Source organism: Salvia miltiorrhiza, chromosome 8 (genome assembly GCF_028751815.1).
Source record: "Salvia miltiorrhiza cultivar Shanhuang (shh) chromosome 8, IMPLAD_Smil_shh, whole genome shotgun sequence".
Classification (NCBI taxonomy): Eukaryota; Viridiplantae; Streptophyta; class Magnoliopsida; order Lamiales; family Lamiaceae; genus Salvia; species Salvia miltiorrhiza.
The window spans coordinates 48,650,699-48,670,148 of NC_080394.1; the positions used below are offsets into that span (position 1 = coordinate 48,650,699).

General features: G+C 30.8%; 2 long non-coding RNA genes across 2 annotated transcripts; one reads left to right on the forward strand and one right to left on the reverse strand.

Annotated features, from left to right (window-relative positions):
* Nucleotides 1-7,938: 7,938 nt before the first annotated feature.
* Nucleotides 7,939-18,345, reverse strand: LOC130996977 (uncharacterized). The gene is made up of 3 exons (XR_009092902.1): nt 18,166-18,345; nt 9,889-9,960; nt 7,939-8,450 (listed from the first exon to the last, which is right to left on the reverse strand). It is a non-coding gene; the product is annotated as an uncharacterized LOC130996977 (long non-coding RNA).
* On the forward strand, nt 10,684-14,088 carry LOC130996967 (uncharacterized). The gene is made up of 3 exons (XR_009092891.1): nt 10,684-10,959; nt 13,144-13,224; nt 13,842-14,088. It is a non-coding gene; the product is annotated as an uncharacterized LOC130996967 (long non-coding RNA).
* Nucleotides 18,346-19,450: the final 1,105 nt, after the last annotated feature.

Consider the following 19,450-nt stretch of genomic DNA (forward strand, 5'->3'; position numbering starts at 1 on the left):
GATGGATCCTATTAATGAAACAGAGAAATGGAATAAACTTAAAATCATTGTGTTAATTATGAAAGGGTAATTCTATACATAGCCCCCGTTTTAGTCGTTTAAAATAATAATTATAAATTTAGTATTTAATCCTATAGCCCATAAATCATTACCCCCAAATTAAATCATAACCCTACAGCCCCACCGAATCATGCGTAGCATTAACTAGCTTTGTTCTATGGGGTTTGCCAAAAACCCATATTCAATCGTCTCGGTGGGCAAAGTCATGTTTCCTCGTCCCGTTGATAATTTCTGATTTCATTTTGTTTTATGCTTTTTCTGCCCAAACTGTTCACAACCTGCAATAAGCACACAAAGCTCTTCCAGGAAACGTTTTCAAATCTGTAGTCTTATTTAGTTCCCACTTATTAAATTTGATGAGTCAGAAGATTGTATTCAAATTAAGAAAAAATTATTGATAATACATTCTTTACTTCATCCTTCCCTTTCATGCGAGTGGAAGATCTTTCAGTTCCAATTGATGACGTGAAATCCAAATTGTGTGGGAAAGGGATGAAGATCATAAAAGCAATTGGGAGTATTAACATCATAAAAATAATTGAGATTTGGCTTTAAATTTTCAGCATCAACACCTTGGCTGAAATTTGAGCATCACCCCTTCAAACAAGTTATGTTACTTGGTGATGCAAGGCGCATGGAGGACGATGATTGTTATACTCCAAGAGGTAATGGAAATTAAGATGACATAGTAGAACTTAATTAAGATTGCATAATATGTCTTCTTCTGAAAATAAAGTAATGGAAGAATAAAAATTAGTACATTATTTGAGGGCTATGAAGTAAACTTGGGGGCTATGAATTATAAGGTTAAATGGTAAATTTATAATTATTTTTTATTATTATTTTAAATAAGGGGCTATATTGAGTAAAATGGGGATTGGGGGCTATGAATAGAATTACCCATTATGAAAAGGAATAGGAAAAAATTCAGTCTGGTTTGGGAGCCCAAATTGTTATTGAAGAATATGAATGAGGTTAAATAGGATAAATTGGAATATGGGCTCAACTGAATATACCGAGCTGGGCTTAGAGGGTGTTTGGCTGAGCTTATAAGCTCCTCAAAACAGCTTATAAGCTGTTTAGGAGCTTATAAGCTCCTTCAAAGTGTTTGGCAAAATAAGTTCCTAAACAGCTTATAAGCTCCAAAAATAAGCTCCATGAGCTTATAAGCTCCCAAAAAAATAAGTTCATCTACCCCAACTTATTTTTTTATAATCTCATATGCAACAATCATTTTACAATTATTTTTCAACTAGAATTTATTATTTTCATCGTATATCATTCAAGTTCATTTTTCTTCGATTTTCTCTCTCTAGCTTATAAGCTCAATTATCCAAACACTTTGACAACTTATAAGCTCTTAAAAATTAAATCTTATAAGCTCTTGAAATATCTTATAAGCTTCAAGAGCTTATAAGCTCTTTAAAATAAGCTTAGCCAAACTCCCTCTTAATATATTCCAAACAATTTATAGATTTGGCAGTCCATTTTATCACAAAAACGTACGTGCATTATACATATGGACTCTATTTGCGATTTGATCTATGCCACGTCAACTTCTAAATTTTCACATCGTAGTTCGAGCACGAAAGTGCAAACCTAGACCATTTTTACAACTTTAGTGAAAATTCATGATATATTTTTTATATTTTTTTAAGTCTGGTCTATTTTTACAATCTCTCGATATATATATATATATGAAATGCCAGTTTCTAACGGAAACTTTTTATCGTCAAATTTTCTCTTTCCTTCTATCACTCATTTTATCACACTTTCTCTCTCCTAACTTCTATCACTCGATCTATCACAAATATTTGATTATCACTAATTATTAGGTGCGGCCGACCGCATAGCATGCGGTTGGGTCGCCCACATCCCTGACCCACGCCCCTGACCTGCGTCCTTTTGACCCGCATCCCAAATTATTACATTTGTTTATAATAATTGTTACTTTTAATAAGCATAAGATATACATTTGTCCGCACAAATATATACTTATGTTAATATAAGTAGTTAACATCAATATTGTGAAGAAATGTAATGTTTCAAAAACATTACCTTTATTTATAATTAGCATAATACATTTGTTTGCACAAATGTATACTTATGTTAATATAAGTAGTTAACATCAATATTGTGAAGAAGTGTAATGTTTCAAAAATATTACCTTTCTTTATAATAATAATTAGTACTTTTATTGTAACAATAATTACTTTTGATTATAACAATAATTACTATAAATATAATATTTTTGAAACATTACATTTCTCCATATCAATTCTTACTTTTTATTATAACAATGATTACTTTTAATAAACATAAATAATTATATTATTATTTGATCAAATAATTATTATTGTAAGAAAAAGTAATTATTGATATGTATAATGCTTTATATTGAATGAAGGTAAATATTTATATTAACATATGTAAACACTTGTGCGACCAAATGTATATCTTATGCTTATTAAAAGTAAATACTCCTATTAGGGTTTAGTGTTCAGGTTTTAGGGTTTAGTTTACAGGGTTTAGGGTTTAGAAAATATAATACATTATATTGAATGAATGTAAATACTTATATTTACATAAGTATACGTTTATGCGAACAAATGCATATCTTATGCTTATTAAAAGTAACAATTACTATAAACAAATGTAATAATTTGGGGCGTGGGTCAAGGGCACGGGTTTGGGCGTGGGGCAACCCGGCCGCATGCTATACCAATCGTTAAATTATATGTTTTCCACAAAATTTTCTCTCACTTACCCGTCTCTCTCTCTCTCTCTCTCTCTCTCTCTGTTTCTTTATTAAAAACCATCAACTTCGATTTATGAAAATATATTCAATATGGATGTTAAACTAAAGATCGTGAAAAGATCTTTAATTTGATGTTAAAGTTATAAAAAAATAAATTTGATACAATAAAGATATAAACTTATGATCGTGTGAAATCATAAAATTAATTTGTTTTTCTCTTTCCTCTCATCTCTCCTATTTCTTTCTTTTAATGTTGAAGTCGTAGTAGTGGTAGATTCCCATAGTAATTTCAAGAGAAGTATATCCTTTTTTACTAACTTGAATACTTCCACCACCATCGATAATTCCAGCTAATCAAACTAATTTGAACTTTTCGGGAAGTACCATCTAAAATGCGCATTGAAACTCCTCACGGGGATGCAACAATGGAATTACGCTACTTCCAAAGACATAAACGGAAGCTGTTCTCTCTTTAATAGGGATGGCAATTGAGTTCGACGAGTACGGATAGTGACTATCCATACCGATACCCACGAATTAAATGAATAGTGATTTTTAACCACGAAACTATCCATGGATATCAAATGGTATCCAAACCCGCCACCCACGGATACCCGCTACCCGTTGGGTATCTACCACCCACTATCCGTCAGATACCCGCTACCCACTATCCATTGGATACCCGCAAAATAAAATTTAATTATAAATTTATAAATTCATGGGTTTGAGTTTAAGTTTAGGTTGGAGCCTTGGGAGGAAACGATTGAATTAGTTGGGCCTTAGACTTTAGATTCTGTTTGGGTATTTTTTTTAGATATTATATGTTGGCACATATCTCAAATGTATATTCAAAGCCCATATTTTTAGGATTTTTTTTTGTGGGTATTTGACGGGTAATTGGCGGGTATTTTCGCGGATATTTTTCGCGGGTAAACGAGTTTCGCGGGTATGGATAGTAAGTATCCAAACTCATACCCACGAACTAAATGGATAGTGAATTGTAACCACGAAACTATCCGTGGATATCGAATGTCTCTCAAATCCACCCTAATAGGTTCGGGTTTTCGCAGGTATCCATTACCCGCGAGTAAATTGCCATCCCTACTCCTGAATCGTTAGTAAAAGTCAAGGAAAGCTAAGACAATGGACGATGGTGTAGCGCGTGAGTGTGAGTAGTGCATTCCACCCCATAAATACAGGAAAAAAAAGCGAAAAATCGTTCAGACCGAATCCCGATAATGACAATAAAGATTGTTTATCTTTGATTCCTTTTTATATATTTATTTTATTTATTTGTATTATATTAATTCATTTCAAAGCTATTTAGTTTAAAATATATTTTTTATTAATTTTAATATAAATTTATAAATAATTAATTAATTATATAATCTTGAAAATAGAATTTCAAATATGGTGTAGATTTATTAAATAATTAGATATGTTTGTATTATTTTTTATATTTATTTATATTAACATATCTACTATTACTATTTTAATTTTAATTTTATATTAGATTTACATTTACACATATATTAAGCATTAAGATGACTCATTGGAAAATAATTAATTGGAGAATCATTATTGATCATCTTTAAAAATAGAAATAAAAAAAATAAATTGAACACTTTAATTTTGTAGTAGCACGTCTATTTAGATTTACTAAGATCATCTATATTATTTGAAAATGAACGACAACTATATCATGTTCAACCATTTCTCTGCTAACTGATTGATAAAATAATATTTATATGTAAAATAACACAAATTAAAATTTAAATGTATATAAAAAAAATTGTTGTCATGCTTATCCAAGTTACTTGGTACATATATACTTACGACTCACCAATAGCACCATTTTTCAAATAATTTTTTAATTAAAATCGAAACCCAACTAAAATAGTGAAACATTATTATTTAATAATTCATCCGTCCCGTAAGAGTACTGTATCACATAAGGGATGTGGGTTTTTTTTTTAAAAAGTTGATAGATAAAGTGTTGAATGGAAATGAGTGGTTGTGGGGTTATGTAAAAATAAGTGGATGTGGTTTAAAGAAGAAAGTGAGGTCATATCCCAAAATGGAAGTGATACACTCTTATGGGACGTGGTTTAAAGAAGAAAGCGAGATCATGTCCCAAAATGAAAGTGATACACTTTTATGGGACGGACGAAAATGAAAAATGTGATATACTCTTACGGGACGGAGGGAGTGTTATAAAATTAAACTTAATCAATTGGGCAATTATTATTTATGAAAATAAATCCTATTTCTTTTTCCCAAAACGGATTTGTGAAAACTTTTATTTGTAAAATTTGTATTTAAACAAAATGGCCGGATAAATATGATTTAAATATGCATTCAAAAATTATAATATTAAACTATATGCAAATAGATGATTTTGTACATCTTTTTTTATTTTTGATAAATTTAAAAATTTATACTCATTATCAACTAAAATTAATTAATTGATATTTCAAATATTTCAAATATAAAATAAAAATTCATATGTTTTCATGTTCATACTTTGTTATTGAGTAATTGGTGTGGATTATTTTATTTTTTTCTAAAAAAATATTTATATATATATATATTGATTATATTAAATACCTATATTTATTTATTTAAAATATCGTTCAATTTTGAAAATTCAGATAATCTTTTTGTATATTTTAAAGCTCAAACTGTTTTTACAGATAGCTTCAAAATTCGGGCATAAACTAATACTAGTATCATTTATTGTTAGTAAATGTGTAATTTATTTAACATAATTGGATGGGATACGGCCCTGATTGGATGTCGGCACGCACAAGTGTGGTCTCCCATACACCCCTCCCGTTTTATTCCTTTTTATTTTAGGCTCAACTGAATAGACGTAACCAAATTTAATATGATTAAAAATAATAATATTTATTTATGTTTTGCATAGGTCAAAAAATATATTAGAAATGACTGAAACTCATGAATTTTGATTTGTACTATATGAGCATGTAGCCATTTGTTTAGCAACTTATTTTATCCATGCTGGCATGCACATACGTGCTATAGTTTACGAACTAGTAATAGTTGACAGTTTAATGTCTGGTCTTTAAACTAACTCATCGTTGAACAATGATAAATTGGAAATTTAAACGATTAAACGTGACAGGATTTTGTAAAGCATATGTAAAATCCTAAGAACTACTTATTACTTTCTAAATAAAAGCTTGTTGTAGAGCAAATGCACACAAAACCTTTAAGAATTATATGTGCCTTCAAATAAAATCGTAACTTGAACTCAACCAAAAGCCAAATAAAATTTGACATATAGTGTGCGTGTATTAGCCCAGTTAATGCTCAAGGTCTGAGATTTTGGGTTCGAATTCACCGTGGTGCAATCTTTAAATTTTTAATTACTTAAATTATCAAATAAATAAATGAATTAGCATCTAACTCATGATAAGTTTATCCTAGAATATTATACGGTGGTCTTGGATTCACAAGCTAGGCCTAGGCTCTAGGTCCACACCTCTAAATATAGATGTTAATATGTTATACTCAATTCAAGACTGATTGATCTAGAGGCTTCTCTCACCACCCTATTTAAATGGAGTAGGGCACAAAACTCTTTCATCAAGGTCCATTAATTACAAGTTTACAACATCCCACCATCTTATAGTAGCATATATTTACTCTCTTCATTTTTAAATGCGTCTTTCCTTCTTAAAAAAAAAGCTTGTCTTAATTATTTTGAAATTAATTATTATAATATTGCCTTTAAAGAAATGTTACATTTTAGAATTTCATGATAAAAAAAAATTCATTTTACCTTTGTACTCAACGTCTTTACTTTTTGGATTTTTCGTATAATAATTAGGGTTAAAAAGAGTAAAAATTATCTGCTTTCCATGGTAGAGAGAGAGGGAGAGAGGAGATCAACTAGACTAATTCTCTTGAGTCATGAACTGAAACCAAGTTGGATCTTCAATATTCTAATGATATGTAGTTTTCTTCCGTAAAATTAGTTCGTACGTACGTGAAGTTATATATAAAATGAAGTTAATTTCCTATATAACTAGGAACTAATGTAAGAGAATAGGATTGAAAATTGATATTAACACCTTGAATATTTAGTTATATATAGGGAAAGGATCATGTGCATACAATAGATATTTGTGAAAATGGGGAACCAATCAAGATCATCGATTTGGGAAGATCCAACGAATATGAATTAATCATCATTCTACCGTATTTTAACTAAGGAAAGACTTATTTGTCTTTTATTAATTATCATAACCGATAGCCTCCTATAATCACGCGTCCATGATTGCATGAAATCTTCTATATTTGACAACATATTAAATATCACATTTTAGCGTTTTAACATATTAGTTTGTTACAAAATATATTAACTATTTCAATTTAAACGAAGAATAATATTTTGTAGAAATCTGCTTCTTCTTCGCTATTCATTACTTCCCGTATATTGTTCTAGAAGACCCTTGTTCGACGTTGAATTGCCTATTGTTGAAATATGCAATATCAATGTCCATCCATAATGTTCATTGTAGCATACATCATTGCTTTTTCCATCACAAATTGTATCATTTATTTCAGTTTTAACTATTAAAAAGGTTGTGGAGAAATCATCATTGTATTATGTGTTCAGTTATTCACTAATATTCAACGTGGAAACAACGTAGGCTGAAATAACTTTTACATTGCAACCTAGATATCGTTTCATAAAAATATGCATATTCAATTGTGTGAAATATGAAAATTTCATATTTCACTATAACTGGTACAAATATTTTGTTTAAATTAATTATGTTCAATTTATGAAGGCCTTTGTTCGACGTTAATTATGTATTGTTCAAAAGCTCAAAATCAATGTTCAACAATAATGTTTTCTGTGGCATGCACCATGTTTGCTTATTTTAGTGTAAGATCAATCTTAATTTAGTTCCATCAATTATTATGGTCAGGTCAGATATGTTCATTTCACAAAGTATCAATGCTTTAACACTACAAAAGGACACCATTATTCGAGACTTTCTATGTGAGTGTCGATGAACAAACCTATTGGTTTAAATTAACTATGTTCAATTCTAGAAGGCCCTTATTCGACATTGAATTGCCTATTGTTCAAATATTCAATATCAATATTAATCCATAATGCTCATTGTGGCATACATCATTGCTTTTTCCACCACAAATTGTATCATCTATTTCAATTTTAACTATTAAAAAGGTTGTGGAGAAATCATAAATGTATTATGTGTTCAGTTATTCACCAATATTCAACGTGGAAACAACGTAGGCTGAAATAACCTTTACATTGCAACCTAGATACCGTTTGATAAAAATCCAATCTTCTTAACAACAAATTTCTTAACATCATTCATCATTCTCAAACTGTCGAACAATGCAGATGGGGTTGTTCGCGTATGCAGCTTTGGGAATTTGTCATCCGACGCATTATCCGGTCCTCTCGGCTTAGCTGACCAACGACCTCTGCGTTTGCACTTGACATCCTTTGGATTTTTGGGATTTTCCTTCATAGGTATATTCACATTATTTGCAATGTTGTCTTCCTCGACCTCCTTCCTAATTCGCTCAAAGAATGAAACATATTTTGTTGGCTCTACAACGACATCTTCTATGCAGCAAAATATTCACAAAATCAAAATCAAGAAACGAAAAATGATATTGTTATAAATTCCCTCCGTCCACCAATCAACTTCCCATTTGCCTCTAAAATTTTGTCCACCAATTAACTTCTCACTCTACTTTTTGGACATATATACCATCTCTTACTTTTTAAATTATTACACTCTACCAATTGGACCCACCACACTCTGCCATTACTTGTCTAATTAATCCAATTTTGATGTTAATAAAATGGAGTAGGATATTTCGAATATTCAGTTTATTTAATTTCTGAAAATTTTATTTCCAGTATATTTATTTTTCAGTTTATTTATTTATTTATTTTCTGAATTTTCAGTTTACTTATTTATTTATTTTCGAATTTTCAGTTTATTTATTTATTTATTTTCAAATTTTAAGTTTATTTATGTTCCAGTTTATTTATTCATTTATTTTCAAATTTTCAGTTTATTTATTTTCCAGTTTATTTATTTATTTTCTGAATTTTCAGTTTATTTATTTATTTATTTTCAAATTTTCAGTTTATTTATTTTCTGAAAATTTTATTTTCAGTTTATTTATTTATTTTCTGAATTTTCATTTTATTTATTTTTGAATTTTCAGTTTATTTATTTCCAATTTATTTATTTTCCAGTTTATTTATTTATTTTTGAATTTTCAGTTTATTTATTTTCCTGTTTATTTATTTCCAGTTTATTTATTTATTTTCTTAATTTTCAGTTTATTTATTTTCTGAAAAATTTATTTCCAGTTTGTTTCTTTTTTGAATTTTCAGTTGATTTATTTATTTATTTTGGAATTTTCTGTTTATTTATTTCCAGTTTATTTATTTATTTTTGAATTTTTAGTTTATTTATTTTCCAATTTATTTATTTATTTTCGAATTTTCAGTTTATTTATTTTCCTGTTTATTTATTTCCAGTTTATTTATTTATTTTCTTAATTTGCAGTTTATTTATTTTCCAGTTCATTTATTTATTTTCTGAATTTTCAGTTTATTTATTTTCGAATTTTATGTTTATTTATTTATTTATTTATTTTCAAATTTTCAGTTTATTTATTTATTTTCTTAATTTTCAGTTTATTTATTTGTTTATTTTCTTAATTTTCAGTTTATTTATTTATTTATTTTCAAATTTTCAGTTTATTTATTTATTTTATGGATTTTCAGTTTATTTATTTATTTATTTTTAAATTTTTAGTTTATTTATATAAAAAAAAAACTTTAAGTCTAGGCATTAAAATAATGTCAAATAGCTAGTGAAAGATAGTAAAAATAATCACAATACATTAACACTACCCTTTTAATCTTTTACACCACCTTTATACCACATTTTTCAGCTTTCTTAGTTTCCGTGCCAACTACGAAATGGGAAGTTGATTGGTGGACGGAGGGTGTATTAATTAACACAAAGAAAACGTACCATGCTCCTTAACACCCTTTTCTTTTTCGTCCCTTGTGTAGCGCCTTCGCTTTTGTTCATCTCCTTAATTTCCTGTATTCATTTAAACATGGTTAACGATTTTGCGTGGACAAACTTGTGGAAAAGTAGATAAACATTTTTAAAAGTATCTTTCGACGTTTTATGAACATAGCTATACACTGAATGAACAATCTCAACATTTGATGAACAAGCACATAAGCTCAACAACTACAACAAACTGACATTAGATGAAGGATTATGAACATACTCGATATTAGATGGACAAGTTATAAAACGTTTAAACTCACTGTTAAACCAACAAAGTCCAAAACTAAATGAACAAGATCGAGTTTTGATGAACATAGCTATACACTAAATGAACAAGCTCAATATTTGATGAACAAGCACATGTGTAACACCCCGTTATTTCTTAGCTAAATTTAGAATTATTTTGAACTTAGAAGTCAAGATGATTCACGCCGGATATAAAGAAAATGAATTTATTTTAATTCCAACAAAAATGATTTACAAAAACATTTGTAAATTTAGTTATTAAATTTATATGCATTGCATATTTATTTAATTTAGCATTCAAGTATTTTCACGAGCTATTTATTTAAGCGTACCCTGAACGATTATTACAGTTTTCATAATACAACCCGGAAGACTTTATTTTATTATATTTTATTTATTCACCTAATTTCTCCACCTAATTTCTCCACCTAATTTATCCACCTACTCTTCCACCACTACACTCTTTTTCCTCCACCACTACTCCTACCTCCCCACCACTACATTCCATATTACACTTATCAATATTACACTTAGCAAGACAAATCACACTTCATTTCTTCCTCACACTTCACTCTCGGCTCTCACTCAATCTCTCTCTATACTCTCTTTTCCTCCATTGATGTTCATTGAAGAAAGCTTAGAGAAGCTTCATCAAACACTACTATGAGATAATACACCATCCAATCCAATCAAATACTATCATATCTCATCAAATTCAAGAAGCTAGAGCTAAGATCAAAGTTGGAGCAAAGTCTTGATCACCTTTTAGATCCTTGAGTAAGTGATCTTAGATTATTTATTTGATCATATTAATGATATGTGAGTGAGTATATGATCATAATTGAGCAAGGAAATCATATATGATCATGATTGAGCAAGGAAATCACCCAACTTATTTTTATGAAACTTTCGAAAATTAGGAGCTTGAAACCCTACGAATTTTGTTGTTTATTTTCTTGACTTGGCTTGAGTTATATGATGATGGATTTGAGTTTATGAGATGATCTAGATGATTAATGATGGATGAGATTGAAGCTTGAGGTTGAGAAGTGAAAAATGAAAAATGTTAGTTTGAGGAAGAAGATGATATATATGTGTTTCTATATGTGATTTTGTTATATGATGTTGATTTGAGTGAGTTCTTGAGCATGCTATGATGTTAAGTGATGGTTTAGATTGATGATTAGAAGTGATGAAATGAGTTTTGGGATGAGTTGTTGTTGAGAATTATGATGTTATATTCAAGTTAGAGATATTATTAAGATATATAGGTTTTAAATACAAATTGGAGAATTTCGTAGGACTACTGACCTACTGTGATCGATGGTTTGTCGATGTCTAATAGTTTTGAAAATTTTATAGCAAGTTTCTACATGAGTCTTGAGTACCCTGGTAAAATTTCAAGCTATTTCAACTTCGTTTGATATTTCTTTAAAATGCAAAACCTAAACTGCACATTATTACCGAGAATTTCAGAGAACAGGGGAACGAGTTATTCATTTAAGTAGCTTCCTATGTGATCTAGCTTTCCAACTTTTTATGGTATCAATCTTATTGTGTTAGCTAGATATCCACCAAAGTTGAGGCCAGTTTGACAACGTTTACTATTTTTCAAAAATTGTAACCTTCAGTTGCACAAAACTGCCAGAAATGGTAGATCGTGGTAAAAACGTCATATATCTCAAACCACTTGGAGCTTTCGACTCTATTTTTTTTTAAATGAAACTAGACTCGAAGATATTTCTTTCAGTATGAGTCTAGAGTCCAGGAGATGTCGGAGTCAGAACAGTTTAAATTTTGAAGTTGAACCAGTGTAAAAACAGAGCATGTTTTAATGATGTTTGATTGTGATTCTTATGTGCCTTATGTGATTGTGTTGCCTATGTGTTTGAATTTTCACTAAATTATTTTAGTGAATTTAAATCTCTTGATTTAAATTTTAATATTTAAGGTTGGGACTATTTATTTTAAATGAGGTCCGTTCTTTTATTTAATTTATTGATGGACTTTAAAAATGAAAACAAATTTTGGGATTAAACCCTCATTTTTATTATATTTCAAGGCTTTTTGAGTATGGATTTTAAATGGTTAAAATGTTTTATTTCATCTCAATGGATTTTAAAATGTTTTATTATTTATAAATGAATAATGGAATTTCTTATTTATTTACATGAAAAAAAAATGAAATGTATAGAATGTTATAAAAATGGTGCATGATTTCTTTTATGTTGATGTGAACTTGTGATTTTAATGATACTAAACTTGAGGGATTTGGGCCGAGTATTTGGGCCGATTTTTATGAGTGATGGGCTTCGATTTTTAAATAGATTTGGGCTGCGATTTTTAAAAGCTTGGGCCGATTTTTAATTTTATTTAGCTGGGCCCGATTTATTTTATTCAGTCTGGGCCATTCATATTTTATTGAGTTGGGCCTCATCTTTTAAATTTATATGGGCTATTATTTATTTAAGCATGAGCTCTATTTCATCTATTTAAATGGCTTCCCTATTTTATTTAATTAGACTATTAATTAGTTTGATTAATTATTTTTAAAGACTTTGGATTGCCTTCAATTAATTAAATTGGGCTTTCTTATTTTTAATTAATTGAACTATTATTAGTTTGATTAATTTATTTAAAGGATAATTTTTATAATAATATTAAATTATTATTAAGTGCATATTTTAAGTAATTACTTATCATATGCTAAGCATGACATGACATTTCATTTGCATCATGAAATAAAAAGTATTTATGATTTAATTGGTTTTATTTATAATTCCAATAATTAAAGAAAGATGAGTAAGAATATTGTTGGTGTTCTTAACTCAAGAGAAATGTTTTCAATTATTTATTCATTAAATTTTGAAAATCCGGCTAAGTGAATCATAGAATATTAAGCACTTCACCATGAATTAAGATTAGCTTCACGAGACCTATTAAGAATAGAATTTCTTGTAGGCTTTGTGACCAGGGGGATTAGCGCTGCTTTCCCAAGACAGGTTTATAAGTGATTATGATCTTCAGGCTTTGCCTAACCAGGTGGGCTTACTTTCCAAATGTATAAAGTATGATTGAGTTATTAAGCTCTAAATGTTTCAATGAAATGCAAATTATTTATTCAATGAAATGCAAACTGTTTATCCAATAAAATGTTTATGTGCACTCTGCTCTGTTTAAGGCTCGCCACAACGAATCAATTGAGGTTCTCTTATGGCCTAACACGTTATTTGAGAATTGTGTACACTCGTTAGCTGACTCGGTGGGTTGATCTCCATCGGGCACTAACTAAGAGGCGTTATAAGGGTGCTTGCTGGATGTGTTCCGAAGCATGTAATGAAAGGGCCTGCCTGGGTGGCGTCCCGAGGTCAAAAGTAAACTTGTCTGGGTTACGCCCTCAGTTCAAGTCAGCGGGAGACAGAGATCCGTCGGTGGCTAGAGGTCCGGGATCACAGCGAGTAACAGAAAGGGAGTGTGACATGTGCGCACAAATGAAAAATGTTTTAACATGCTTAGAAGTTATTTCATTTTAAAACCTTCTAAGTCATGTCAAGTATAATTGGATAAACTGCTCTTACGAAAATATGAAATGTTTATGAAAATGCATGCCCACTAAGTACATTAGTACTTAGCCCAAAAATACTTTCAAATGTTTTCAGGTTGGCTGGCTGGTGCTGACGGGACGGAGCTGAGGCTAGAGTTAAAATTCATATGTTAGACTTCCGCTGTAGCAATTACTCTTATACATCTTTTGTTTTCTCAACTTAAGATGACTTCATGTCGAGCTTAAATTTGAAATTCTAGTTTTATGCTAATGAATGTTGGTTGTCAGAAACATGAAACAAAACTTGTGATCCAAAGGGGCATAGCCCGACTTTCTATCCTATTTTGGGTTTTAACGAGGTATTTCCCTTGTTTATTTCTATGAATTATTCACACCTCGATTATATTTATTCCTTCAAGAATTGGGGTGTGACAACATGACATTTAGATGAAGGCGAGAAATTACAGTCAAAATCTTTCAAATGCAATATTGAACCAAGCTCAATACTAAATGAAGAAATTCAACATTAATTAAATGAACAAGCACAAAAATTACTAAAAATGTGTAATGCCCCGCTCTTTTAAATACATATTAGATTAAATATGTGCATTAGTTATAAATTTTTTTTTAATTATTTATTGTGATTATTTTGTTCAGATAATATTATTTCAGCAAAAGTCTGTATAAAAGATACAGAGCTGCGATTTAATATTCAATCATGAATCAAACCAATAATTAAATTATTGGTTTAGCTACACATTGAAACTTTGCATTACCAGTTGATTGATTCAATAGTATTAGAAATTTTAGATTTATAATCGATTTCATAAATCGTGTTATTTAAATCGAATTGTTAGAATTATAATTTGAGATCATATGCATAATAATTTTATTATTTCGCGTTATATGTGTTAAGGTATTAAGTCGCGAATTAATTCCGACTTTCACGTATTAAATCTCAAGATTGAGGATTTAATTTATATAAATACGACGAGTATTTATTAAACAAGAATTGGAGAATTATTACAGGAACTAGGAGAAACTAGATCACGGCACTACACGTATTTCTCGATTTTTCATCCAACACAACAATTCCTACATGTTAGTCAAAAAGCAGCTCCCACAATTGTCAAAAAGTTGCGGCAAGCCATTCAACAATGGCAACATTTCTTTTCACACTGCAGCCACCTACCACCTCAATTCCCTATAAATAATCCTCGAAGCAGCATTTGTAAATACACCCAAAACCAAAGAAAAAAAAAAGATTCATCTGCAATCTAGAGAAAGAGAGGAGCAGGTGAAGGGTTGGGAGAAAAGGTGAATAGTGAAGTACTGTTCAAGTGAATAGTGACAGTCGTCGCGAATAGTGAAATTCGTGAATAGTGAAAATTAGATAGTAATTTTCACGGGGAATAACGGGTTGTGAGTTGAGTGTTGTGAGTGTTGTAAACACTGTATATTTTTCTCCCTTGTTAAATAGATCTGCAGCAGCTCCGGAGACGTAGGCATAATTGGCCGAACTCCGTTATCAAATTTGTGTCTTTATTTTGTCAAAAGATGCAAATTTCAACAATCAAATTTTCAAAAGTTGCAACTCCCGGTACCAAAAATTTCCACCATTTTGATTCTGTTGTCTGCAGAAACTCCTCTATAAATTGAGGAGAGTTCTGCAGAAGGAAGAAGTGCAGCAAGAGGTGTGAGGCAAGAGAGAGTTTAGGAGAATTTTTAAAATTTCTTACTTGCAAGAGCTCAAGTGAGCTCCCTTCGCCAGGCTATTTCTTCGCCGACCGGCCACTAGGCTCTGAACCGAGAACGTGTACTCGTTCCTCCATCTTCAGGCTACCAAACCCAACAATCGAAAGGCCGAAGCCTTCTCTATATTTTCCTGACCAAAGGCCGCAATATCCTTCGGAGGCCAACGTCGAATTCCCGACTTAGCCACCGGCCAACTTACGGCTTTCGTTTCTCACTATCCTTACGACGAAAAAGGATTGAGAAAACACCGTTGTGTAGCCTGATCTACCTCGCACGAGGAAGACTAAGTCGTAGACCTTCGCGGCTAAACACCATCGCGGAACGACGACCAGAAAACCCCCGACGAACAACTTCCATTAGTGCTCACTTGGACAAGGGTAAGTTGACGCCCTTATTTCGATGCATTCCCGTTTCTATTATATTATGGGAAATTTCTGGGGTATAGATGGGAGTGTGGTGAATATTTGTACAAAGTTTCATGTTATTTGAACTTCGTTTACTACTATTTTAAAATTTGAGAAGTCTACTGCCAGTATCTGCTGAAACTGTCGTGAGGCAGATGATTAGGTTAATTATTTCAGTAACCATATGTTGATATTTAGCTCTCAAATTTTTATTCTATGAAGATATATGTGTTAGCTATCTACATATAAAATTTGAGCTCATTCAGGTAACGTTTGCTATTTTTCAAAAATCTGGACTTTCAGTTGGCAGAAACTGCCGAATCTGGTAGGCGATGGGAAAATCGCTATATCTCTTAAACTACTTGGAGTTTTTCAACATACTTTTTTTTCAATTAAACTAGACTCAAAGAGGTTTCTATTGATATAAAATTCGACTCCATACGAGTTCGGAGTAAAAGCAGTTTATTAGTTGAAGTTGAATCTATACAGTTTTGTTGAGATGGAAATGATTCAAAATAATTCCTATTAAGGATTTTAAAGTTTTATTGTTGATAAAATATCACTTTTAGATTATAAATGAGCTATTGATGTGTATATATATATATTGGTGATTGGCATTATTAAATGGGGAAAAGGAAAACGTTTTATGTTTATAGAATTATTCTTTATTTATAATAGATAAATAAATGAATAATATAAAATGGAATTTCCTACATCCTCAAAGGTACATGAAATATTTTGATAAAGGAAGAACGATTGTATATGAGTTAGATATAGTCGTTTAAGGAAATATGGGTAGTTAGAGAAATGAGTGAATAGTGATTCACTGCATTTGTTGTTATCTTTTCTATTATTCACTCGAACACATGTTTTCGTGTTATCAAAGGTTCAAATAAACAAAAGCGTCTGAGTAACCTATCGCGCTAAGGAAAGAGAATCATTGTCTTAAGTAGCAAAACACTGCAATCAGGTGGGCATTACTTTTACTATACGTATATAGAGATCCCCTACGTATCGTAGGCCTCTTATACGAATGAATGCATGAGATGATCTAACTGTTAATTTCAGTTTCATATATATCAAATGAGTTTAAATGTTACATTCAAGCAAGTTATTTCATGACAAAATCTTTGAGTTAAAGTTATTTCAAGTATTGTCTTGCCATAAAATGTTTAAATTTTAGTATGATATCTATCTGCTTTGGCTTTGCCAATGATGCAATCGAATTCGGGTCCTGAGCAGTTGATAGCTATCCTGCCAGGACTAGTGTACACCAGTGACCGTGAGTCATCTAGCGGGTTGGCCGGTCAAGTGACCGTGAGAGGTGGCCACCTCTCCGGCACACAGTTCCAGATATGATAGATTACAAGAGAACTTAGACTGCAGTCGAACTTTAAGAATCACAAATGAATTTAGTAAGCTTGGGCCTTTTTAGCGAAAAACTCCCTTGCTGTACTGTTTATGATGGCATGACAATTTACAGTTTTGAAGCATGTATTTTTATACCTAGGCATACGTGCCCACTGAGTGCTTTTGTACTCAGCCCTGCATATGTTTTCTAAATGTGCAGGTTGAGCTGACGTGATGATGGTGCTGCAATGAGCGGAGTCTCCAGGGTTGTTAATAAATAGTTAACCTGTCTAGAATATGTCTTCATACATATGTCTAGCTACTTTCCGCTGCAAGATGTTGTTGATGTTATAGTATGTTATGTCATACTTTGAGGCTTAAGAGAATGGTTTCATATGATGTATAACTTGATTAATGATATTAATTAAGTTTTATGCTGTCTTTCATAGACTATTTTCAATTGAGTATTCATGAATAAAAATGACGAGTTTTATTAAGATGAGTAAGTTTTACGGCTATAAATGACGCCCCTTTTCTTCCCCTTCTTCTTTAACCCCATCCCTAGTCGTAGATCACTCGGCTTAACTATCCTTAGTTAGGGCGGGCTGTGACAAAATGGGCCAAACAAATTATAACCTTTTAAGAATTGTCAAAACATATGTTTATAACGAAAAAAGAACTAATGCATATCTACAAGTATCTTAGCAATAATATGCAGATCCGAAGCCCAATTTGTGGTAAAAGAAAAAAAACGAAATGAAGGTTCGAAATTCGAAAGTCGAGAGTATAAAACGAACTGCATTAACAAATCAAACAAGGAAAGTTAAAAAAATTACACATGTGCATATGAAGAACATTAGCGGTGAGAACGTCTCATCATGGAAGGGATAAACAGATGAACAAAAAAAAAATTAAAGTAAAAATCATAACTGTTCACAGCAGGCGAACCAACGGATGGAGAGCACTGTAGCAAATGGAGAATATGAAGGATTATAACAAGGTTCATGTGATGGATGAACAAAGCAACGGGGAAAAGGGACCAAAAAAAAACCTTTTCACTGTGTGGAAGGCGCCGAAAATTGTATGTTCTAGGGTTCAAAATGAGGAAGACGACGGTGGGTGGGATAAAAGTGGTTGGTAGGTGAAAAGATTTTGAGTAATTAAATGCATGAACGATAATTAAGGAATTTGGTGTATCTGTTAAAAATGACTGTATATTTGTTCGCGAAAATGCCCCTTAATATTACTATGCGATTTTATATTCATTTTAAAGGGAAAAATTAATTAAATGCAAAATTACATATCCACTGTTAGATCCAGAATAATATATATATGGACTAGAATGGTTCCTAAGTTTCACAATTAGATTAAATTTACACTAGATACTAACTATATATATATATATATATATATATAGGGTGTGGTTAGAGAGAACTACATTATTTGTGAGAACGTGAGAACCATCAAATCTAATGCATCCACTGTAAAAATTAATACATTCGCTGTAAAAATTAATGCACTAAAAAAAAAATTGTTCCCTTCAGGATTCGAACCCAGGATCTGCATTCATCCAACAAGATGATGCATCCACCGTAGATCTTGATGATCGAATGGCTGAAAATGGTTCTCCGTTCTTCTCTTATTTAGTGGTTCTTTCTTGAACCTCTCCCTATATATATATATATATATATATATATATATACACACTATGTATTAATCTCATCTATTTTCTGATTGTTAATTATAGATATTTTTATTTGCTATCAAGGTTCATGTTCTACTCAAAACATAATCATGGTCAAGATAAACTTTCTTTAAATATCCAATGATCATATTTAATATGACTATATCTTGAATTCTTTATTTTAAAAATATTCTAATTAAATAATTTACTACCTATCTCCTAGCAACTAAGTTCATCATATATAACCATTATAGCTAGAAAGGGGGTGCAGAATTTATTCGATCGTATACTAATGGACATATCCAATAAATAATGTGTACATAGCTCAAGATTTTGACTAATGTAATGGGAATTAAAGCTGCCAAATGCAATGGCACCCAACAAATCAGAAACTAGGGTTTCTTAATTAATTGAGAAATAGACGTGCATCAATCTAGCCCATTCATTTTCCAACTGTAGCTAGATATATAATTAATTATACTTGAAACTCATTGGAGGCAGTGTAATTATTTAGTTTAGATTAATTAAATA